The sequence below is a fragment of the Erinaceus europaeus genome, chromosome 17, assembly GCF_950295315.1.
Source record: "Erinaceus europaeus chromosome 17, mEriEur2.1, whole genome shotgun sequence".
NCBI classification, from domain to species: domain Eukaryota; kingdom Metazoa; phylum Chordata; class Mammalia; order Eulipotyphla; family Erinaceidae; genus Erinaceus; species Erinaceus europaeus.
In genome coordinates, this window is record NC_080178.1 from 42,891,105 (window position 1) to 42,917,164 (window position 26,060).

Genomic DNA, 26,060 nt, shown 5'->3' on the forward strand with positions numbered 1-26,060 from the left:
GAGCAATGGGTTCCCTTTCTGGTGGCCATGAAGACCTACAGGATGTGGGAGGAGCTTCTAGCAGACACTGACAAGGATGTCCTGGGGTAGAAGTACCCAGGAGGGTCCAGAGTAGAGCCCTCAACTATGGGGACTGGATAGCTGTCCCCAGGGCCAACATGGGCCTGTGACTGCAGACAGGGGACACTACAGGGACAGGAGTCTCTGGGGAGCAGCTCTGCTCACTACCAACCCAGTGGCTGGGCATGCTGCACCTGCTGCCCCCTGCCTTTCCCTCTTGCCCTGTCAGGGCTGCCACCATGCTGAGACAGAGCAGGCCAAGTAAAGCAGTCCTGGTGTTGGGGTTGGGAGGTGGAGGTGGGGGCCTGGGTCCTTCATCCTTGGGCTGACTCTCTACAGAACTTTAGAGGAAATGCATGGCTCTGATTCAGGGGATTACTGCTGTTCTGTTTGGGACCTGGAACGTCCCAGTGACCACCAAAAAGGGGGTTGTAACAGGAGAGTCCTTGATGGAGGCCAGCAACTCCCCACCAGGCTGGGTAGAGGGAAGCCCATCAGGTCCTCCCTGGTTTTGCCCTGGTGGTACCTGCCAGGGAATCCATGGGGGGAGGGTGGGGGTTGCACACCAGGTCCCATCACCTTTATGCCTCCCACTGTCCACTTGTGGCTTCCATTAAGTGGCCCAAACTCTGCCTCACTGTGACACAGGGCTGACAGTGAACCCACAGTGACAGCTGGCCAGTCATGATGGCAGGCCTCCAACAAGCCCACCTTTCTATAATAAATAATTCAACTGGAGGCTGGCCCACTAATCAGCCCTCCTGACCCATTTGGTCTGAAGGTTTTGTCAGGTGACCAAGAATCTGGGGGTTAGCAACTTGAGGAGACATTGCAGTGGTTCTACAAAAAGGCTTTTACTCCTGAGGCTCTGAGGTACGGGTACAGTCCCCAGCACAACCAAAACTCAGAACTGAACAGTGCTTTGTTTAAAAAAATAAATGGGTAAATAATGCAATCCCTCTAGAATATACATATATGAAATACAGACACACACACACATATATATATATATATATATATATATATATATATATATATATATATATATATGTATGGGTGGTGATGCACCTGGTTAAGTGTGTGTATTATCATGCACAAGGACCCAAGTTCAAGCCCCCGGTCTGTGCTATATGCAAGAGGAAAGCTTCATAAGTGATGAAGCAGTGCTATAGGTTCTATCTCCCCCTGTCTCTCAGTTTCTCTCTGCTCTATCAGATAAGATAAAGTAAATAAATAAATGTTAGAAAGAAATGTAAACTACATGGTCCGGGAGGTCACGCAGTGTTAAAGCTTTGGACTCTCAAGCATGAGGTCCCGAGTTTGATCCCCGTCAGCACATGTGCCAGAGTGATGTTTGGTCCATTCTCATAAATAAATACAATCTTTTAAAAAATATAAACTGCATATATGAAATATATATACATATTCAAAAGAAACAGGGTTAGGGTGGGGGCTTTGAGGGAGACAGGCAAAATAGCTCATTCAGATAGTGCTCTCCTTTCTCCTGTGCACAACCCAGGTTTGAGCACAGCCCCCCACCACACTGGAGGAGCTATGGTCTCTTTAACTCCCATTCTCTCTCTCTCTCTCTCTCTTTCTTTCTTTGTCAGAAGTACACAGAGTACTGTCTGTGACTCAGCTGCAGCAACACTGCCTAGGTTTCCCAGAGCCACATGCCTTCCTTCTCTCTTGCAGGGGAGGAGCCATCTGAGCCCTGAGAAAGAGACTTTTGCCCAGGATCATGCTGAGATGGGCTCCTTGGAGGAGGTGGTGTGGTGGGAGAAGCCCACAACCATCATAGGTAGGAGTGTCGGCCAGGCTTGATGGGTTTGATAGGCTGAGCCCCTTGGGTTGCAGGAGTGGCCCCAATTCAGCTTGATGTGCAGTGTCTACATCAACTCAGAATCCTTGTTCTCACAGCCCTGTGTGTGTTCAGTGGAAGCCACCCCATCATTTGCTTGTCTGTGGAGACCAGTGCCTGCCTGCTATCTCATGATTGTGTGGTCTGGTGGGTGGTGGCGAAATGGACCTGACAGAAAAAGTCGCGCCATGAATATTATCAACAAGGGCTTTATTTGTGTGCTCCTGAGGCAAGGTTCTCAGGTCCAAGTGGGCCGGGGGTGGGGGTGGGCATGAAGTCGCAGCCAGGGTCAAGGAGGGAGATTCTTATAGGTGAGGAGAAAAAGAAACTTAGGTGAGAGTTCAGTGGGTATTTTCCATGATGTTAAGTGTGGTGAGTCTGTGATTTAGGAAACTGCTAGCCTCCAGCAGGCATTCCAGGGATGGGCTGGTATTGCTGGGTAACACATTCTTATGACTGAGTGTTTTTAGCCACAAGCGCCTTCAATGGTCAGGCACTCCCAGATTTATCATTCTGACCTTTCTGGTCATATAGGGTGCCAAGGTCATTCTGGCTGCTTCCTGCTAAACAGGGGCAATATGGGGGTGGGGTTAAAGTTGATAATAGGTCTTCCGGGGCCCAACATGCAGAAGAATGTAAGAGTGTAGAAGAAGCTGGTTGACAGATACTCAGCATAGCTCTTGAATGCAGGCCATAATGGACCTAATAAGGCAGGGAGCAAAAAGAAAAAGCAAAAAAATTAGGATTAGAGTGGTATCTCCAAAGAATCTTTTCATCCTCTAGATCCTTCTTTTGTTTTTCCTCTCTGTGGTGTGGGGGTTGGCGTGGGAGGACAGATAGGGAATCCAAAGTTAGACTGAGTGCTTCCTCCCCAGCTGTCCTGGTATCAGGGCTGTGAGGTTGAGGGTGGACTGGGGATGGGGACCGGGGGGAGAGAGGGTGGCCTAATTGTAGGGGGTTTGATGGGGTGGTGTGGGGTGGACTGGTGGATGTAGGGGTTTAGGCGAGCACACCACAACCAGTCTTAGGCTGGATGTCTTTTCCCCAGCTGCCCTGAGTGTGGACTGGGAAGGTGGAAGGATGGTGATTGGGGTGGGGGATGTTGAATGGGATAGAGTGCTTTGGGGTACTAAATGGGGTAGAGGCAGTTCAGTTAATCCCCATTAGAGGGTGGTATTTGGGGTTGTTTAGTGGGGTGCCTCCTCTTCAGTTGGGTGCCTCCTCCCTCAAGCCCCCCAGTCCACTCTCAACCCTCTAGCCCCTAATATCAGGACAATTGGGGAGGAGGCACAGGCAATAGTGAGAGGCCTTCCTCAAAATTATGAAAAGGAGACAAGGACAGTGACACCCCCCCCAGTACCTGTTCCCCTTTCCCCCCAGGCTGCCCTTCTCCTCTCATTCACTGTCACAAATGATGGGCCCTACATGGGAGAGGGGGAGAAAATGCCTCCCACTAAAATCAAAACATCTTCTCTAGAAGAGATTATATCCTTGTGGGACATATAGCATGACGGTTCTGCAAAAGACTTGCATGTCTGAGGCTCTGAGATCCCAAGTTCAATCCTCTGTATCATCATCAGCCAGAGTGAAGGAGGAGTAGAGAGAGGAAGAAGAGTAGAAGAGCAAGGAGGAACATGAGGAGTTATCCATAGGTTACCCACAATAACAATTTATTAACTAGTCATTTAGAATACTTGGGGGCTGGGGATATAACATAGAGGTTTTGCAAATGATTTTTGTTTCCTTATATGTTCCAGTTTGATCCCCAACTCCACTATAAGCCTGAAGTGAGCACTGGGCAGAAAAATTAAGTTTGGCATATTGAGGCTTTGATAGCATCTGAAGGGATAGGCTCCATCTGTTTTGTCAAGTTTTTCACATTCTCAGTCAGGCACATGTTAACTTTCCCCATTGACAAATGAACATAAGACAAAAGATCATCAGCCTTTCCCAGGCTAGCTGTCAGCCTTCATGGCCTGGGGCTAGAGGCTCTGCTCCTGGGTGGTGAGTAGAGAGAGAGGGCTGAGGAGAGGGGACAGGCACCCTGTGGGTGGATGGTCTGGGCCTGATCCCTGCTGGGTGTCTCACTTTGTATAGCACCCATTACCTGTGACTCCATTCCTAACTGACTGCCCATTTACCCATGATTCTTCAGCTCCCCTCTTAATTGAACACTCAGTAAGCATGGGATGGAAAGTCACTCTCTCTGCTTCAAACTTATTATTTCCAAAGAGAAATGCCCACACCCTATTCCTCACCCTCCACAATAGGAAAACAAAGCTTCCTAGAGTAGAGGCAGACCAAAACACAGTTGGTAGACATTTAGCAGGCAGCACAGCTATCCCACACTAAACCCAGACTTCTGTCCTCTATAGAGTTCCCTTGGCAATCCCCACTCGTTTGCATCAAGCTCTATAGATCCCCAGATCAGAGTGGAGGAAATGGGGAGAGGAGGCAACTTGCAACCCCAGAAGGCCTTGGCATCTTCATCTCGCTGATGTTTCAGCACAACATCTTTATCCCATTCTTTTGTCAGGCGTTGATTGATGGTGTTCCTTCGATCCTCTTCTGCACATCTTTCTGCTAAATGCCTGGAGGGAAGGCAAGAGTCTGACTCCATCCACTGCCACCATCTCCCCCCAAGTCCTCTCTCCTTTGGATTCAGTGGGAAATCTAGTTTTGCTCTCACTATTTTGAATAAGAGGTAAAGTTGGAGGCCAGGTGGTGGTGCACCTAGTTGCACCAAATGTGTGAAGGCACACATTACAGTGTGCAAGGACCCAGGTTCAAGCCTCCGGTCCTCAGTTTCAGGAGGGAAGTGAAGCAGGATTCTCTCTGCCTCTCTCCCTATCTGTACCCAAAATAAATAAAAATTTTCACCAAAACAAAAAAAGGAAAAGAAAAAGTCAATGCCATGAGCCCACACAGTGAACCCTATTTCTCAGATAATTGAAGGGACCAGGACTGCTTACTTTCAGCCAAAACCCTCTTCTGGTCAATGAATTCCCACACAAAGCTGCTCGTTTCCATTAACTGATCTAAAACCTCATCTCATGAGGGGGTGAGTGACAAGGGAGAGCCTAAGAAGGTGACTGGGGAGAGTGAGATGAGAAGCAGGGTGGGGTGAGCTAGGGCCAGTCATGAACTCTCCATGTGTCCACCCATGTTTCTAGTAAGGTGTCAAGTGGGAGCGGGCAGGAAATGGAGGTGAAGGAGGAGAGGTTTATGGTGGGGAAGGAGGGCCCAGGCCCCTTACTGTTCTTGGTTTTTCTGTAGCATGTGTTGGTCTTATTGCTGACTTCTAATGTGGCTCCGGCTAATTTTTCTTTTGTCTCCTGCACTGGCTTCCATTTGTTCTTTCATACAGTCTATGCTTCACTGCTGCTTTCTTGTTCTTCCCAAAGATGGTGAAGTGCCCATGGGCTCATAGATGGACTGTCTGTAAAGTCTGTGTTTCAGTTGGAACAGAGAGAGCCAGAGTGAAGGCTACAGCTTTGGGGTACACTGACAGAGGTCGTCTTTCTTTTTTTTCTTCCCTATGGTGTGTGTGTGTATGTGTGCGTGTGTGTGTGGGCAGTCAAACCCCAGGGTCACAGGTGTACAATCCCAGAATCTCCCACTAAGCTCTACCCCTGGCCAAAACCCTACATGGTGAACAAAGGCAATACAGTGGGCTAACTATATGTCCAGAGAGTTGTCGGGTTAACTAGATAATTGTTTGAAAAGAGGACTATTTAGGCAGAGAAAAAAAAAGAAGTCATAGTGACTAAAAACATGAAAGTGTTGGTCAAGCATGTTCACTACCACCTGAAATGAGGCTTCTTGAACTTTCTGAACCTATAGCTCACCTGAGGTTCTTCCTCATGTGGAGACCTCAGTTCTGGGTCTATGGGGAGCGGCCACCCAAAGAGGAAATGTCACTCTTGCAAAGCCCATTGGCATCCCTTCAATCTGCCCTCCAGAGAATAGGTTCAAATAGTCCCAAATACGGTTATATGCAACAGAGAGGCAGAAACAACTCTTACATAAAAGTGGCATTCTGGTTCTTGTGTGCTTTCATAACTTCTTCAACGCTGAATTTACAGACTGCATTCTTTTTTATAAAAATATGTTATTTATTTATTTATTTATTTTTGTCAATGACAAAGAGAGAAAGGAACAGAAATCACTCTGGTACATGTGCTGCCAGGGATTGAACTCAGGACCTTATGGTTGAGAATCAGTGCTTTAGCCACTATGCCACCTCCTGGACCACTAGTCTGCTCTCTTCATGAACCTCTCTTTTTCAGCATTTAGTCTCAACTTTGCAAGGAAAAAGACAATAAATAAAAAAACATGCAGGAAATGTAATTCAGTTTGTGTGGGCTACTAATATTCTTATCTTTCTCTCTATAAAGACTATGTTTTATGGGAGTCCAAACTGATTGGGCTTTTCTGTGTTTTGAATTTTTTCTGCTAGCTGAGGAGAAGTTTTTCAGTCAAGGTCTTTCTTCTTCAAATTCAAGGCCTTGCCCAAGCAAGCCAAGCAGAATGGCACATGAAAATCTGTGGCTGTCTATGTTCTTCCGTGCACTCATACAACATAGTAGAGTAAACCCTCCATTGATCCTCCAAACCCCTCCCCAATGCATTTATATAAGCTGTGAGGAGATCAGAAAGTAGCATCAGCTCCTAAACGTAATGCACCAAACATGCCTTTAGTCTGTTCCTAGAAACCTGTCCATGACCCAGTCTTCATTCTCACATGAAATTTGGCACCATTCAGGCAGAAATCCGAGGGACATCTACAGTGGCCTTGTCTGCTGCGCCCACTGCACCGCCTCTCAATCAAAGCATTGCACTACCTGGTTCTGGTTCTTGAACACTAATTCTTTCTCCTTAAGCTTTTGATAGCTCCATAGAATCTTGTCCTCTAATACTTTTTTTTTTTTCCCACACTGTAGTATACCGCACTGCTGGCCTTGGCACACTGCATGCACAGATCACATTGCTCCTAGAATGACACCATGGGTCTGTTCCTACCTTTTGCTTTCTTACCTTCATACTTCTTCCTGTGGCCCCCAAGACTGGATTTCTCAAGAATGTGTTTGATCAAAGGATGTATGAACAGCCATCAGCAGGATGGGTTTGATAGGCTGAGCCCCTTGGTTTGCAGAAGTGGCTACAATTCTTGTTGTGCAGTGTCCACATCAACTCAGAAACCTGTTCTCACAGCTGTCCCCTGGGAAAGGTGTCAGAGAGATAGCAGGATCAAGGGTCTTTTCTCAGCTTAGTGAGTGCCCAGAGTTTCTGTTTGACTAGGCCAGATTCATTGCACAGTAACAGCACTCTCCGTGTAATAAAACACAGGTTCCCCCTCTCTCTGCCTTCAGAAGGTCTAGTGCTTCCAGTTTTAAGTGCCACCTGGGCATGTGAGCTTCTCTGGTGCTGGAGGGAAGCCAGTCAAGCTGTGGTGGAGTTGATGGCTAGCTAGAGCTTGTCTTTTAAGTCTTGGGTTGTTACAAGATTGTTATCTAAGGCTCCTCTGGCTACTATACGTAAGGCCAGAGATATGTAAGGTTGTCGTGAGGTACACATCAGAGACCACCCGAGGCCAGTTCAGTGACATTTGAGAGCCTTTTTGTTTTTGTAATATTTATTGAATTAATTAATGTATTCCCTTTTGTTGCCTTTGTTGTTTTTTATTGTTGTAGCTATTATGATTGCTATTATTGATGTCGTCATTGCTGGGTAGGACAGAGAGAAATAGAGAGAGGAGGGGGAGAGGGGTAAGAAAGGCACCTGCAGACCTGCTTCACTGCCTGTGAAGTGACTTCCCTGCATGTGGGGACCTGGGTGTTAGAACCGGGACTCTTCCACCGGTCCATGAGCTTTGTGCTATGTGCACTTAACCTGTGGTGCTACCACCCAACTCCCAGAAATTTGGGAGTCTTTATTAAGCCACTGGTGACTACACTCAACAGCTAAAATTATTGCTCATAGTGCTGTCTGGAGCTCAGTGTAGCACAGCAATTTATAGGGACAGGTGCAAAAGCAAGCTAGGATACAGAAGCCCAACATGTGGTGGTTAGGGTGGTCTGTTGCTGCAGTCAGGACAACCCGTTACAGAAACAATTAACAATGGACAATTAATAATTTCAGAACACTGGTATCTACTTTTTTCTTGGCAAGTAAAGTGGTTGAATAGGTTGAGGTTAAGTCAAGATGGAGTCAGTTATGTTAAGGAAGTGGGAAGTGTGACCCTGTCACATTTCCCACTGGTTTTAGGAGATGATACCTAAAATCTTTGGCCTACCTTGAAGATTGTCTTTGCCTATTTGACTTTTGGTGTGATATTTTCAGTAATTCTATACAATCTGGTTTTTAACTTGAATTCAGTTCTAGAAGTGGGTCAAAATGTTTGTCTGCTCACTGGACCTGAATAGGGCACAAGAATTGTCAGTTCAGAGCAGCACCCCAGCCAGCCTGATAATTCTGAAATAAGCCTGTCTCCCAGGATTGAGTGTCTGGATTTGGTTATGCAAAAGTCACATACTTACTCTCCTTCTCGTTTTAGGCTAAATCTGACTGCTACTGGTCTCTTCTAAAGTGAGGTCTGAAAAGGTACTCTTCTGCAGGGTGTGTGGGGATGACTTTGGGTTTTGGTTTCAGTTTGAACATCCTTTTTCTAGTTCTGTCACCAGATCCAGTACAGTGGTATACTTGGCAGAGAACTTTGGAGGCCAGTGTTGTTAGACACTGATGGAACCTCTGGGGTATTGCACTCATCTAGGGAAGGAAGGAACACTGTTTGGATGACTCTTTGAAGCTTCTGTGTTTGCTATACCTGAACCCACAGTTTGAGGTTTTTGGAGACTAAAGAGAGAGGAGAGTTACACCTGGTCTATAGACCAGGACCTGGATAACTCATAGGCTCCCTGGAAGCAATGCTAGTGGAAGACTTCCTTGGTGGGTGCTCAGTGACTAAAGCCTTAAACTTACCATCCAATAAAATTGTTTCTCCCTACTCTTTTCCTTGATCTAGCTTTCTAGTCTTTTTTTCCAACGATGACACAAAATCCCCAGAGAGCCTGCATATTAGATGTCAGGCTCAGGAAAAAATTCCTTCTATCTCCTTCCAAGATGGGTCGGAGAAGGTGGACTCATTATGTTACATAAATGATCACCATAGCACAAGACTTGATCCAGTATTTGGTTCATTAGAGGACTTTATGACACCGGTGTTTAAGAGACTCCATGTCACTCTGGGAAGTTCTCTCTGCACCTTTGAAAAGCACACAGTTTTATTGAGGTCCCCCTCAGCAGGAGGGTGGAGAGAGCAGGTTTTTTTCATTATTAAAAAGTAGGCAGAAAGGCAATCTTTCTGGTTATTGCTATACATCTTCCTTATCTGTGGTGTGCGTAAAGAAAGGGGAGAACTAGTGCCTGGCATGCATCAGTCTAGAGACAGCTCAATTTACTTCCTAGTCATCAGTTAACCTTTAGCACTACTGTCTGGGGTCCATTAGCTTAGCAATGTGGAGGGAAGGGAGGGGTAGCAACCATAGCCACTGTTTTAATTGCCAGGAGAGCAAGCACAAAGGAAATACAGTGTGAGGCTATGTCTCCATATCAAAGAGGTAAGGCACTTCTTCACCAGGCACATAAATTAAAATATCCACATGGGGTAAATCAGGAGAGTATGCACTCTGTGTTCTTCTATCTCCCATAATTATGGGAATAATAATCTTAGCTTAATAGCAATGTTTTATTCATATATATATATACATATACATATATATGTATGTATATATCAAATTGTGCTGCTGAACATAGGTGTACACGCATATGCCCTTGAGGTTTAGGTGGGAAAGTGTTTCACCAATGTTTTCCTCTATTTGATAGTTTCCAGTCTGACATCCAGGTCTTTGATCCATTTGGAGTGGATTTTTGTTTCTGGTGAGATAAGGTGGTTCAATTTCTTCTTCTGCATGTTACAACCCAGTTTTCCCAGCACCATTTATTGAAGAGAGTCTCCTTCTTCCATTCAATACTTTGGGCCCTGTCGTATGCTTTACATTGGTTTTTTCTAGCCCTCCCCCGCCAAGAGAATTGGATCAGTCCTATTAATTTCGCGGGCCTGCTTGGCCCCGCCCCAAGAAACCCCGAGAGAGGGTTCCTGAGTCCGAGAGTTCCTGAGATCCTGAGTTTGAGAGTTCGAGAGTTTCAGGGTTACAGAGTAAAAGAGAGTTCCAGTGTGCCAGAGTTTCAGAGGGCTCTCAAGTACGAGAGTTCCAGAGTGCCAGAGTTAGAGGGTTCCTGAGTTTGAGAGAGACAGAGTTCCTGGGTTCCTGAGTTCCAGAGTAAAAGAAAGAGTGCTTGCCTGCCGCAAAGAGACAGCCGAGTTCTGTTTGGTGATTAGTTTGTCTTAGTTTATGAATCGTTGTTCCTGAATAAAGAAATACAGTTTCCCTGCCCAGCCGTTGTCTCCGCGTCTCTGTTACCCGCTGTGAAGCTACTCGGCTGGCAAGAGCACGCCGAAATTTTAACAACAGGGCCCCCTTATCAAAGATTAGATGTCCATAGGTGTGGGGACTTATGTATATTATTAATATTCAAGTTATTTTATTCAGTTTTATGTCCAGGGTTTGGAAATCTGTTGTTGGGCACCTGGGTTCCTTCCAGGTTTTAGCTATTATGAATTGTGCTGCTATGAACTTAGATGTACACCCATCTTTTTGGTTGGGCATTATGGAATCCTTGGGGTATATCTCCAGGAGAGGAATTACTGGGCCATATGGAGGGTCTATGTCTATCCTTGTGAGAGTTCTCCAGACTGCTCTCCAGAGAAGCTGGACCAATTTACATTCCACCAGCAGTGTAGAAGGGTTCCTCTGTCCCCACAGCCACCCCAACATTTGTTGCTGCTGTCCTTTTTGATGTATGCCATTCTCACAGGAGTGAGGTGGTGTCTTCATGTTGTTTTTAATTGCATTTCTCTGACAATCAGCGACCTGGAACAGTTTTTCATATGTTTGTTAGCTTTCTGCATCTCCTCTGAGGTGAATGTTTTATTCATATGCTCTGCCCATTATTGAATGGGGTCATTTGCTTTTTTGGTACTAAGTTTGCTGAGTTCTTTGTCTATTTTGGTGATTAGTCTCTTGTCTGATGTTTGGCACGTGAAGATCTTCTCCTATTCTGTGAGGGATCTCTTTGTTTGTGTGATAGTTTCTTTGGCTGTGCAGATGATTTTCAATTTGATGTAGTCCCATTGGTTTGTTTCTGCTTTAGTCTTCCTTGCAATTGGATTTGTTTCATCAAAAATGTCCTTGAGGTTTAGGTGGGAAAGTGTTTCACCAATGCTTTTCTCTAAGTATTTGATAGTTTCCTGTCTGACATGCAGGTCTTTGATCCATTTGTAGTTGAATTTTGTTTCTTGTGAAATAAGGTGTTTCAATTTCATTCTTCTGCATGTTATAACCCAGTTTTCCCAGCACCACTTATTGAAGGGAGCCTCCTTCTTCCATTTAATACTTTAGGCCCCCTTATCAAAGATTAGATAACCATAGGTGTGGGGGTTCAGATCTGGGTTTTCAATTCTGTTCCACTGCTCTGTGTGCCTATTTTTCTTCCAGTACCAGGCTCCTTTGATGATGATGGCCTTATAATGTATTTTGATCTGGGAGTGTTATGCCTCCATTTCTATTTCATTTTCTCAAGATGGTTTTGGCAATTCTAGGTGTTTGCAGGTTCCAGATAAATGAATGTATTTTTGTTCTATTTTCTTAAAGAAGCTTGGTGGAACTTTAATGGGTTTCGTATTAAGTTTGTGTATGGCTCTGGGGAGAATATTCATTTTGATTATATTAATTCTTCCAATCCATGAGCATGGGATGTCTTTCCATTTCTTGGTATCAGTTTCTATTTCCTTAAAGAGTGACTCATAGTTTTCAGTATACAAGCCTTTCACTTCTTTGGTCAGCTTTACTCCTAGGTATTTTATTAATTTTGTTTCAACAGTGAATGGGTGTGATTTCTGGATGTCTTCTTCTTCAGGTTTAGTGTTTGCATAGAGAAATACCACAGTTTTTTGTACACTGATTTTATAACCTGACACCTTGCTATATTGCCTAATAACTTCCAGTAGTTTTCTGCTGGATTCTTTAGGTTTTTCTATGCATACTATCATATCGTCTGCAAATAGTGAGAGCTTGACTTCTTCCCTTCTTATCTGTGTTCCTTTAATTTCTTTCGCTTGCCTGATTGCTATGGCAAGAACTTCCAATACTATGTTGAAGAGTAATGGTGACAGTGCACAGGCGTGTCTAGTCCCTGATATGAGGGGAAATACTTTCACCTTCTTTCCATTGAGTATGATGTTGGCTGTAGGTTTGCTATATATGGATTCCACTATCTTGAGGAATTTCCCATCTATTCCCATTTTTTGTAGAGTTTTGAGCATGAATGGGTGTTGGATTTTGTCAAAGGCTTTCTCTGCATCTATTGAGATAATCATGTGGTTTTTGGCTTTGTTTTTATTGATGTGGTTAATGAGATTGATAGATTTACTGATGTTGAACCAGCCTTGCATTCCTGGGATGAATCCTACTTGTTCATGATGAACAATTTTTTTGATGTGCTGCTGTATCCGGTTGGCCAAGATCTTGTTTAATATTTTGGCATCTATGTTCATCAGAGATATTGGTCTGTAGTTTGCTTTTTTTGTTGTTTCCCTATCTGCTTTTAGTATCTGGGTGATGTTGGCTTCTTAGAAGGTGGAAGGGAGTATTCCTGTTTCTTCAATCTTATGGAAATATTAAAAACTATGGGTACTAACTGTTTCCTGAAAGTTTTGTAGAATTCGTTTGTGAAGCCATCTGGTCCAGGACTTTTGTGGTTGGGGAGATTCTTAATAATGGTTTCAATTTCTTTGTCTGTGATTAATGCATTTAGGTTTTGTAGTTTTTCTTGATTCAGTTATGGGAGGGCATATGTTTCTAGGAATGCTTCCATTTCTTCCAGATTCTCTAGCTTGGTGGTGTATAGTTCTTCATAGATGTTTCACATGATTTTCTGGATTTCTGTGGTGGCAGTTGTGATATCTCCTTTATAGGTTACAATTCTATTAATTTGCATCTTCTCTGTTTTTTTTTTTTTTTTGAAGAGTCTGGCTAGGGGGTTGTCAATTTTGTTTAATATTTCAAAGAACCAACATTTGACTTCATTGATCTTTTGTATGGTTCTCTTATATTCGATGTTTATTTCTGCTCTAATTTTAGTGATTTCTGTACTTCTGGTTGCTTTAGGGTTCCTTTGTTACTCTTCCTCTAAGTCCTTGAGGTGTGCAGTAAGGTCATTCATTTGAGCTTTTTACTGTTGTTTAATATATGATTTTTATGGCTGTAAGTTTCCCTCTCAATACTGCTTTAGCTGTGTCCCAAATATTTTGATAGGTTGTGTCTTCATTTTCATTTGTTTCCAGGAACATTTGAATTTCCTGCTTGACTGACTCTCTGACCCAGTGTTTCTTAAGGAGTATGTTGTTTAGTTTCCAAGTTCTTTGACTTTTAATAGTTTTCTGTTTGTTGTTATATGTTAGTTTTACTCCACTGTGGTGTGAGAAGATACTTTGGATGATTTCAATGCTCTTGAATTTATTGATGCTATCTTTGCGGATTAACATGTGGTCTATCCTTGAGTATGTGCTATATGGATTTGAAAAGAATATGTATTCCAGTTTTTTGGGGTGAAGGACTCTGAAAATGTCCAAGAGGTCTAGTATGTCAATCTCTTCATTTAATTATCTTCTATCTTCGTTGATTCTCTGCTTTGTTGATCTACGTTTGAGAGTCGGATATCAAAGTCTCCCACTATTATTGTATTACTATTGATGTATTTTTGAACTTCTTTCAGTAGGTGCTTGATGTATTTAGATGGTCCCTCATTGGGTACATAGATGTTAACAATTGTTAAGTCTTCTTGACTGATTGATCCTCTAATAATTATGTAATGTCCTTGTCTATCTTTTATTACTTTATTTAATTTAAAATCTATTGTGTCTGAGATGAGAATTGTTGTTCCTGCCTTTTTTTGTGGTCACTTACCCTGCATGATAGTTTTCCATCCTTTCACTTTAAGTCTGTGTTTATCTTGTAGTGTCAGATGGGATTTTTGCAAGCAGCATATGATTGGGTTATGTTTTCTGATCCATCTCCCCACTCTGTGCCTTTTGATGGGTGAGTTTAAGCCATTGACATTTATTGATATTATGTATTTAATGTATTGTAGTGCCATTGTTCAACAATTTTTGTTTGCTCTGATATATTGCAAGTATTATAGTGATGTTCTTGTTTATAAGAGGTCTTTCAGAACCTCTTTCAGGGCTGGTTTGGTAATGGTTGCCTCCTTTAGCTGTTGTTTGTCTGAGAAGGTTTTGATGACTCCATCTAGTTCGAATGAAAGTGTAGCAGGATACATTATCCTTGGTTAAAACATTTTTTCATTCAGGGCTCCATAGATATCTTGCCATTCTCCTCTGGCTTTTAGAGTCTGAGTGGAGAAGACTGCTGATAGTCTTATGGGTTTTCCCCTGTATGTGACTTTTTGTTTCTCTCTTGCAGCCTTTAGGATTTATTCTTTATCCTTACTTCTTCTCTTTGTGACTATGATTTGTCTTGATGTCTTCAGGTCTGGGTTGATTCTTTTTGGAACTCTCTGGGCCTCTTGAATCTTGATGTTCTTTCTGTTGTTCAGGTCTGAGAAGTTTTCTTCTATAATTTTCTCTAGAATTTTTCCTTCCCCTTCCTGTCTTTCTTCCTCTGTCAGGCCAGTTATACAAATGTTATTTCTTTTATGATCATCCCATATGTCTCTGTTGTTGTTTTCAGTGTCTCTCAATCTCTTTTTGAGCTCTTTCACATCTTTATTAGTTCTCTCTAACTCATGCTGTGTCTGAGTAATTCTGTTTTCTGTTTCTGTTAGTCTGCTTTCCCTTCCATCAACTTCTTTCTTCAGTTCAGCTATTTCAGCTTTCAGTTCTCTACTAGTACTACTAGCGTTTGCCCTTCTTCCGTAGCCAGTCAACAGCATCAGGTTGAGCCTGATGTAAAGTTTCTAGACCTCCTTTGAATCTGGAGAGGTGGCAGTCGTTGACTATGTGGGTCATAGTCTGTCTGTAGCCGCAGGGGCAGTTCTGGTCGTCTCTGGCTCCCCAGCAATGGAACATAGCGGCGCACTGGCCATGGCCTGTTCGATAGCGATTGAGGAGAGCCCAGTCATAACGTGCTAGGTCAAAGCCGGGTTGACGCTAGCAGGGGTCTGTGATGAGGTGTTTGTTCTTTACCTCAGATGACTGCCAGCTCTGTTTCCAAGAGACTGGAACAGAGAAGTTCAGTGTAGGCATAGGAGACCAGATTGGGTGACGAGACGTCAAGCGTTGAACAGGATGGGCCAAGATATCTGCGTATATTGGCAGGTCTGGTCGAGCGTAGACATGGGAAATGAACTTAGATGATGCCGCATCCCGACGAATATCTGGCGGGGCGATGTTGCTAAGAACTGGCAGCCATGGAAATGGGGTGGAATGGATGGTTCCAGAAATTACCCTCATGGAGGAATATAATTTGGAATTGACCAAGTGGACATGGGGGCTACGGAACCATACTGGGGCACAGTATTCTGCAGTGGAATAGCATAATGCCAGAGATGATGATCATAGTGTGGAAGCGCTCACGCCCCATGAGGAGCTGGCCAGACTTGCAATGATGTTATTCCTCGCGCCCACCTTTGCTGCAGTTTTTATGAGATGTTTGTGAAATGACAGAGTGCGATCGAGAGTAACGCCAAGATAGACTGGCTGGGCTTCATGCCGGATTCTTGTATCGCCAAGCTGCACATTAAGCTCACGCGAGGCCGAGGCATGGTGTAGATGGAAAACAGATGATACCGTTTTTGCAGTGCTAGGTATTAGTTGCCATTTTTTACAGTAATCAGATATCAGAGACATGTCTTTCGTGAGTGTTTCCTCGAGGATGTCGAACTTGGATGCCTGAGTTGCACAGCAGATGTCATCGGCGTAGATGAACTTCCTTGAAGAAGTTTCTGGGAGGTCATTGATGTAAATATTAAATAGCGTAGGAGCCAGAACAGAGCCCTGGGGGAGGCCACTTGAGACAAGTCTCCAGTTCTCTAATTGCCTCAAGATAATCAGTTTCATTGGGAGTCTCAACTGTTGTTTCCCTAATACTGCCATTCCTTTCCTCTAATGTTGTTTTCATTTCTGTGATTAATAAGTTTGTTATTGCTTACATACTTTTCTTATCTATGGTTACTTCTTGGTGATTTGTAGTTTCTTCTGGGCTCTTGTCTTCATTCTTTGGAGTATCAGTTTTATTTGTTTTTGATATACTCATTTTTTTGATTTATGTGTTTCTTATTTTTATGTTCTGTTGTTCCTCAATTGTTTTGTTTTGAGTACAAGCAACACTGTACTAAATACATGACAAATGCAATCACCAACCTCAGGAATTATAATAGCAACTGAAGCAAGGATTGAAATAATTTGTTCACTACCAGTTAGCCAAACAATGTCTCCAGTCTGTGAAAAAATGGCAAACAAGTCCAAGTGTAGAAGACAGAGAAAGGAAAGAAGGAATAGCAATAATAGATAATTATGCAAATCCACTATTCACTGTATATTCTAGGGGTAGCAAGAGGAGGAAGGGAAGTAGAGCAGAGATACACACATACAGAGTCCACTCTGAGTCAGATTTCTTCCCCAAAATAATTCACAAATGAATATCAGTGAATTCAGAAAGACAAAGAAGGAAGAAGAAATGGAAGACAAGATAATAACAGAGAAACAAGAGAGAGAAATGAAAAACAGCTGTAATAAAAGAGCATTGAAAGGAACATTTTAATTGGTTAATTAATTTTTAGTTTAATTTTATTTTTTAATTAGCTAGGAGGAGGGAGAAGAGGAGAGTCTGTAGAGTAGGTAGGAGTAGTGAAGCAAGTTTGTCTCGTAGTGGATAATATGCCCAATCCCCTAGTAATGAAAGATACCCTAAGAGTTAATTCTGGTCAGCCTAAAGGAAGCAGGGAAAGAGATACACCTTTATATAATATTAATAATAAAATAGAGTATGGTAAAAATCCTGTCCCATATTGCCTCAAGCCTCCTGAGCAGAGGCAGCTGATTATTCAGAAAGTAAAAAACAAAAAAATCCTCAGGACTAGACAAGCATAGCAGGAATAGACAGTTATGCAAATCTATTATGCACTGTATAGTCTAGCGTAGCTAGAGGAGAAAGGGAAGTAGAGCAGAGATACATGCAGAGAGAGTCCACCCTGTTTCAGATTTCTTCCCCAAAATAATTCCCAAACGTGTATCAGTGAATTCACTAAGTTGAAGGAGGAAGGAAGAAAGGATGACAAGAATGAGAAAAAGAAGAAAAGAGAGAGAAAGAAAAAAAAGATAAGAAAAAGAACAGTAATATAAGAACAGTTAAAGGAGAGTCATGTATTTATTCATTTATTATTATTTAATTAGTTATATGGCGGGGGAGGGAGAAAATGGGTAGGGGTGGTAAGAAGAGTCAAACAAGTTATTTTAGCAGTGAATAAGTCACCTAGTCCCCTAGCAATGGAAAATACACTAAGAGTTAATTCTGGTCTACCTGAAGGAGAGGGGGAAAGGGATATGTGTTTATCTTATATTGATCATAAAATAGAACAGATTAAAAAACCCTCTCCTGTCTTCAGCTTGTATGGCTCCAGATTGCCTCAGGCCCCCTGAGCAGAGGCAGCTGATTGGCTACTTAGAAAGAAAAAAGGCCGAAGGTTTCAGAAGGAATAAAATTAGAATGAATTACATCCCCTTGTGGTACAGGAATCTTGGTAAAGAAAGAAGCTCAGCAGGGGAGCCTGCTAGGAGCAGATCTGTGGCCCCCAGGAACTGGTTATGGGGGGAGGGGTATGGGGTGCTCTTCGGGAATAATAATTAAAAAAAAAAATTTTCCCTTTCTTTTTACTCTATTTTCTAACCCAAATTGAGTTATAGGCACCTCCTTGGTGTCAAAGCTAGGGCCTCTTATTGACTGTCCTACTAAAGGCAAAAAATCCTACTGTTTCCAGTAGATGAAGTCAGAGCTCAAGCCACTAGCAGCTTCTGGAATCTCCCACTGTTTCAGTTTCATTAGCTGTGTTGGGCCTGTTCATATTATCTAGTTCCTCTTTATTTAATTATGGAAGTTCCTACATATCTAGGAAATTATCCATTTCTTCAATGTTCTCTAGCTTGGTGGCATATAGTTGTTCATAGAAGCCTCATTTCCATTAACAGCAGGAATAATCTTAAACAATATTATTATATTATTATTATAGGTATATATTATTTGAAAAGTTACCTCTGTTTGGGGCATCCCAGTCTTGCCTTATAAGTTTCCTGGGTCTGGGGTAGTCTAAATCTACCCTTGAAACTTCCCTTGGTCTGGAGTAGTCTAAATTTTCCCTTAAATGACCATCTGTGTTCTGACTGTCTCTCTGTTCTGACCTTCTGTGTGAATAAATATTTTTTCCTGGAGCTAAGTCTAATAGCCTTTGTTCTTAACCCATTCTTGGATGGGTCTAACTAGATCATACACCAAGTTTTTTTAAAGAAATCTTCTGGGAGTTGGTCGGTAGCACAGTGGGTTAAGCTCACATGGCACAAAGCACAAGGACCGGCCTATGGATCCCAGTTTGAGCCCCAGCTCCCCACTTGCAGGGGAGTAACTTCACAGGCACTGAAGCAGGTCTTCAGGTGTCTATCTTTCTCTCCGCTTCTCCGTCTTCCCCTCCTCTCTTCATTTCTCTGTGTCGTATCCAACAACGATGACAAGACAAATAACTACAACAATAAAACAAGAGCAACAAAAGGGAATAAATAAATAAATAAATATGAAAAAAGAAGTCTTCTGCTGTAAAGTAAACATACACCATGCTGACTCTCTTATGGTTAACCTTTGCATATATGAATGTTCACTGAATTTTAGGTAATGAAAGTTTACTTACTTCTACCCATATACCCTAACATTAGCTATTTAACTGCACAACTTCTACATTCATCATGTATGCCTATAAGTGGAAGCAAGGGTATGTGAGTGAGGGTACGCAATAGGGCCTCTTTATATTTCGATGGAGATCACAGTCTGTCACTCATGCTACATGCCACACATGATTCTGGTTTTTGGTCTAAGTACAGCTAATAGAGAAGCTGTAATGGTGACAAATAGCTCTTTTTCTGAAAGCCTCCCAGTAGGTACAGCAGCTTTTGCTCTTAGGCCATTTTTAGTCTTGTTACACTCACTGCTATAATTGTTGTCACAATGTACTTCCCCCAGAGATCTCCTTTTATTGTTCCCAGGTATTATTTGTGCATATCCAATATAACCAATAGGTCTTTAAATTATCAATGTAAGAAAAAATAGCTTCAGTTTAGTCTTAGGACTCCACGCTTTGTGGTTAACTCTAGTCTGCTGGGGCTGTGTCATACAGCAGGCCTGACTTTGCCTCCATCATTGTCCTCAGGTAATACTTGTGTATTTTCAATATTGCCAATAAATGTTTAAATTATCAATGTAAACAAAAAAGTTTCAATTTAGTCTTAGGACTCCCTGCTTTGTGGTTAGCCCTAGCCTGCTGGCGCTGTGCCATACAGCAGGCCTGACATTGCATCTGTCACTCTCCTCTTTTGATTTCTCTCTGACCTATCCAAAACAACAATAGCAATGGCAACAATAACAACAAGAAAAAGGGCAACAAAATGGGAAAAGAATGGCTTCTAGGAGCAGTGCATTCCTAGTGCAGGTACAGAGCCCCAGAGATAACCCTGGAGGCAAAAAAAATGATTAGAGACAGAGAACTTGAGAGGGGATTAGGACAATAGATAGGGGAAGAGTCAGAGAGACACCTGCAGCACTGTTTAACCACTTGTGAAGTGTTTCCCATGCAGGTTAGGCCAGTGGCTTATACCCTGGTCCATGTGCATTGTAGCTTGTGCACTCCACAAGGCTTTTCATGACCTAGACTCATCTTCAACCCTATCTCTACCTTTATATCTCTAAAAGAGAGGCAGAGTGAAAGAGACCACAGCACCAGATCTTCATTTAGTGCTATGGGGACTGGGCTCCAAGCTGGGTTCTGCACATGGCAAAGCAACACACTTTCCAAGTGAGATATTTCATTTCATTGGTGCCCCCCTATATAGTATATGAAAAAGCTACTCCATTAGCATTAAAATAATATGAAAGACAATGCCATCTTTATAGATTTGCTTTTCGCTTTTAATGAGCAGAATCAGAAATGTATAAATTTTCATTTTTGTTCAATAGCAACAATTAACAACAGATGGAAGCATTTCAGTTGTTGGTTAGATCAGAAATTGAATACAAAGAGCAACGAGCATTCCAGACTGATAATGAAGATGATCATATAAGCAAAACACTTGTGAAAACTCAGATGATCTTTCTTTTTTATCTATAAACTTACCAGAATGTTTTCATTAGTGATTTAATGTTGGTTTACAAAATTAGAAGGTAACTGGGGTACACCTTTCCCATCAGCATAACTCTGTATCCCTATTCCCTCTACTAGAAACTGCGATAGTTCTCCAAAAACACAGAGAGAGGTTGACTGTTCTTTCTATAATTCTCTATATTTATATATATTTGTGCCCCCCCCTTTATGCTCCTGCCTTCTCTTCCTTTCCAAGGCACACCTACTACTTCTGAATGGTTTTATTTTCCCTTGCCCAGTGGGTTCTGTTGGAATTGGAATTCAGAGTCCTCTGTTCATCTTTCCCTCTGGGAGGCAGACAATCTCTTAAATAATTTTCTGTCAAACTGTAAAATTGAATAGTACATATCTGAAGGGTAAAGAGAAGAATATTTTATGATAAAACCTTGGATCTGTGATAAGGGATGTTTGTTGGTATTCCTCTATCTCTCATGGCTATGTCCCAAAGTTGAGGGGACTCAGTGTGTAAATGGAAATTTGGAACATATGTTCTCAAAGAGCATTGGAAGGATATGTATAGAGGTATATTGCTCATTCTAAGCTATGCTTTTAACTCTAAAGCTGATGGTGTTAGAGGCCAGCTGGTTGTGTATCTGTTAGAGCATATGTGTGACCATGCAAGAGAACCCAGGTTCAAGAACCGAATTCTCTACTTCAAGGGGGAAGCTTCACTAGTGGTGGAGCAGTGCTGCAGGTGTCTTAGTCTTTCTCTCTATCTCTGTCTCTCACCCCCTATCAAATAAATAGAAGGGAGAAGTGGCCACTGGCAATAGTGTATTCATCCTGCAGGCATGGAGTTCTAGTGATAACACTGATGGCAAAAAAAAAAAATTCTGACAGTTTTGTAAATTTTGGATCACTGATGGAACTGCAGGTGTTTTTCTCCCTTCTTCTCCCCCTTTCTCCTTAGATTCTTTTTTAATTTTTAATTATAAAAAGGAAACATTGACAGAAACCATGGGATAAGAGGAGTACAGATGCACACAGTTCCCACCAACAGAACTCTGTGTCCCATCCATTCCCCTGATAGCTTCCCTATTCTTTATCCCATAATGACCCAGCGTCATTATTTGGTGCAGAAGGTTGAAGGTCTGGCTTCTTTAATTGCTTCCCCACTGAACATGGGCATTGACAGGTCAATCTATACTCCCAACTGGTCTTTCTCTTTCCCTAGTGGGGTGGGGTTCTGGGGAAAGGAGGGCTCCAGTGTGTATTGGTGGGGTCGTCTGTCCAGGGAAGTCCGGTTGGCATGGTGGTAGCATCTGGAACCTGGTGGCTGAAAGAAGAGCTAACATATAAAGCCAAATAAATTGTTAACTAATCATGAATCTAAAGGCTGGAATAGCACAGATGAAGATTTGAGGGTCTTAGTTTTGTAGATAGTAGCCCTATTTTAGTTATATTTCAAAGGGTCTATGACTATACTCCTGGTTTTTTATTTTTATTTATTTATTTATTTGTTTTTTGTTTTTCTGAGCCTGACATCTGACATGCAGGTGGGCCCATGTTATTTTCTGGGGAGATGTTGTCATGGCTATAAAAAGGACCAGAAAGCTGGATGAGGGATGAAAGTACTCCCAAATATGAGAAACTTTATAAATATTATTGACTGTAAACCCCATCGATTTGATCTGATGTGGGTCCCATATTCAGATTAGGACCCTATGTGATCTCAGCGTCCCTGTAGATCTAAGCTCACATTCTGTGTCATGAGTAGGAACGTTCCAAGCTACCCCAGTTTCAGGAACCATCTTCCTCATGTGGAGCATGGAATATGATGTCTAGTCTCCCTTCAGAGGATGGAACATTCTCTGCTGTTGCTGATCCACACTGAAAAAATGGTTGTCTAGAATGATCTCATGGATTTGTGCAGACACTGAGCACCTTGGTGACATTGAAGTAAAAAATGAAAAGTACGACACAGTCTGAAGTGAAGCATGTTGGGGTGGCAATCGTTGCGTTGATTAGATTGTGATCGGCAGATGCAATATTATTTGATATGGATTGGGAGAGGCATATGGGAAAGTGGGCCCTATCGAAGGGTTCCAGGACTGGGGGAAGTAGATGCTCATAGTGGAGATGTGAGGTTCCTGCTGTCTTAGGGTTCAAAAAGACAATGGAGATTCTTGGAGGGAGGGGGAAGATGGCGTCCTGAGAAGTCGCTGACAGAGAGCGCTCTGACCGCATCGTCGGCAATGGTAGGATTTTCTGCCTTTAGCAGGCCAGTTAATAAAGGGTGACACCAAAAAGTGAGTACAATTTAATTTGGGTTAAGAATTAGAGTAAAGGTGACACGGACTAGCGGGGCTCCAGAATTCCCAGGGCGCCGGGCAAGGAGAGTGCGCCGGGCATTGTCCTCAGCCCGCCCAGGAAGGCGGCTCCTCCGCCGGTTGCAGAGCGCGGTGGGCAGAGGAACCGGAGAGAGCACTTTAGCTCGGGGGCTTTCTCTTGGGAGTCTGCAGGGTCCACCGCGGCCCTGAGAGCAGATCCAAAGACTTCTTGAGTATAGCTCTCATTGGATCAAAGGATTTGGAGCTAGTTTTCATTTTTGAGAAATCCTTTAAAAAAGTCTGGAGGGAGGGGTTTCCCAGAAGATGGCGGACCGAGAAGCAGCTAGCCTTTGAGCTCCGGACACATCTCGTTTAAGCAATAGGATTTTCTGCCTTTAGCAGGCCAGCCAATAAGGGGCCATAGCGGTCATACCAAGGAGGTGGCTATAACTTAATTTGGGTTAAGAATTAGAATAGGGGAAAAAATTCTTTTTTCTTCCTTTTAATTTTCAAGCATACATCCTTCCCGCCGCCCCCCCCCCCCCCATAAGCAGTGCCTGGGACCAGCTACTTGCAGGATACCCCATACCACCAAACAGGGTTTTTTTTTTTTGTTTTTTTTTTAACTCACTGATACACATTTGGGAAGTTCCTCGCACTGCTGTTTAATTACAACCCTTCTTCTTATCTTCTCCCTTTTTCTCTCTCTTATCTCTCTCTATCTCTTTTTTTTTTATCTTGTCATACACTTCTTTCTTCTTTGCCTTTCTGAATTTGTGAATTACTTTGGGGAAGAAATCTGACCCAGAGTGGACTCTATAGGTGTGTATCTCTGCTCTAGTTCCCTTTACACTCTTGTTACCCCTAGAATATACACTGGATAGTAGATTTGCATAACTGTCTATTCTTGCTATCCTCTCTTTCTTTTCTCTTTCTTCACTGGGATTTGGTTACTATTTTTTCACGGACTGGAGAAATTTTGTGGCTAACTGGTAACGATTAAACTACTTCAATACTTACTTCACTTGCTACTGTAATTCCGGAGGTTGGTGAGTGCAATTGTCATAAAGGTATTTAGTACAGTGTTACTTGTGCTCAAAACACAACTGAGGAACAACAGAGCATTAAAAAAAAAAAGAGAGAGAGAAACACATAAATAAAAAAAAATGGGTAGATTAAAAACAAATAAAACTGCTACCCCAATGAATGAAGACAAGAACCCAGAAGAAACCACAAATCAGTCAGAAGTAACCATACATAAGAAAAGTATGCAAGCAATAATAAACTTATTAATCACAGAAATGAAAACAACATTGGAGGAAAGGAATGGCAGTATTAGGGAAACAACAGTTGAGACCCCCAAGGAAAATACTGATTATCTTGAGGCAATTAGAGAACTGAAAGCTGAAATAGCTGTAATGAAGAAAGAAGCTGAGGCAAGGGAAAGCAGACTAACAGAAGCAGAAAACAGAATTAGTCAGACAGAGGATGAGTTAGAGAAAACTAAGAAAGAGGTGAAAGAGCTTAAAAAGAGATTGAGAGACACTGAAAACAACAACAGAGACATATGGGATGATCTCAAAAGAAGTAACATTCGTATAATTGGCCTGCCAGAGGAAGAAAGAGAGGAAGGGGAAGCAAACATTCTAGAGGAAATAATACAAGAAAATTTTCCAGACCTGAATAACAGAAAGGATATCAAGGTGCAAGAGGCCCAGAGAGTACCAAAAAGAATCAACCCAGACCTGAAAACACCAAGACACATCATAGTCACAATGAGAAGAAGTAAGGATAAAGAAAGGATCCTAAAGGCTGCAAGAGAGAAACAAAAAGTCACATACAGGGGAAAACCCATAAGACTTTCTGCAGATTTCTCAACTCAAACTCTAAAAGCCAGAAGGGAGTGGCAAGATATCTATCGAGCCCTGAATGAAAAAGGGTTTCAACCAAGGATAATATATCCTGCTAGACTTTCATTCAAGCTAGATGGAGGGATCAAAACCTTCTTAGACAAACAACAGTTAAAGGAGGCAACTATCACCAAGCCGGCCCTGAAAGAGGTACTAAAAGACCTCTTATAAACAAGAACATCACTATAATACTTGTAATATATCAGAGTAAACAAATCGTTTTTTAGAACAATGGCACTACAATACATTAAATCCATAATATCAATAAATGTCAATGGCTTAAACTCACCCATCAAAAGGCACAGGGTGGGGGGATGGATCAGAAAACATAACCCAACCATATGCTGCTTGCAAGAATCCCATCTGTCACAACAAGATAAATACAGACTTAAAGTGAAAGGATGGAAAACTATCATACAGGCTAACGGTCCACAAAAAAGGGCAGGAACAGCCATTCTCATCTCAGACACGATAGATTTTAAATTAAATAAAGTAATAAAAGATAGGCAAGGACATTACATAATGATTAAAGGATCAATCAGCCAAGAAGACTTAACAATTATTAACATCTATGCACCCAACGAGGGACCATCTAAATACATTAAACACCTACTGAAAGAAGTTCAAAAATACATCAATAGTAATACAATAATAGTGGGAGACTACAATACCCCACTCTCACACTTAGACAGATCAACAAAGCAGAGAACCAATAAAGATACAAGAGAATTGAATGAAGAGATTGACAGACTAGACCTCTTGGACATTTTCAGACTCCTCCACCCCAAAAAACTGGAATACACCTTCTTTTCAAATCCACACAACACATACTCAAGGATAGACCACATGTTAGGCCACAAAGACAGCATCAATAAATTCAAGAGCATTGAAATCATCCCAAGTATCTTCTCAGACCACAGTGGAGTAAAACTAACTTTTAACAACAAATGGAAAATTATTAAAAGACATAGAATTTGGAAGCTAAACAACATGCTCCTTAAGAACCACTGGGTCAGACACTCACTCAAACAGGAAATTCAAATGTTCCTGGAAACTAATGAAAATGAAGACACAACCTATCAAAATATTTGGGACACAGCGAAAGCAGTACTGAGAGGGAAACTTATAGCCATACAATCACATATTAAACACCAAGAAGAAGCCCAAATGAACGACCTTACTACACACCTCAAGGACTTAGAGGAAGAGGAACAAAGGAACCCTAAAGCAATCAGAAGGACAGAAATCACTAAAGTTAGAGCAGAAATAAACAACATCGAAAATAAAAGAACCATACAAAAGATCAATGAAGCCAAATGTTGGTTCTTTGAAATATTAAACAAAATTGACAAACCCCTAGCCAGACTCACCAAACAAAAAAGAGAGAAGACTCAAATTAATAGAATTGTAAACGATGCAGGA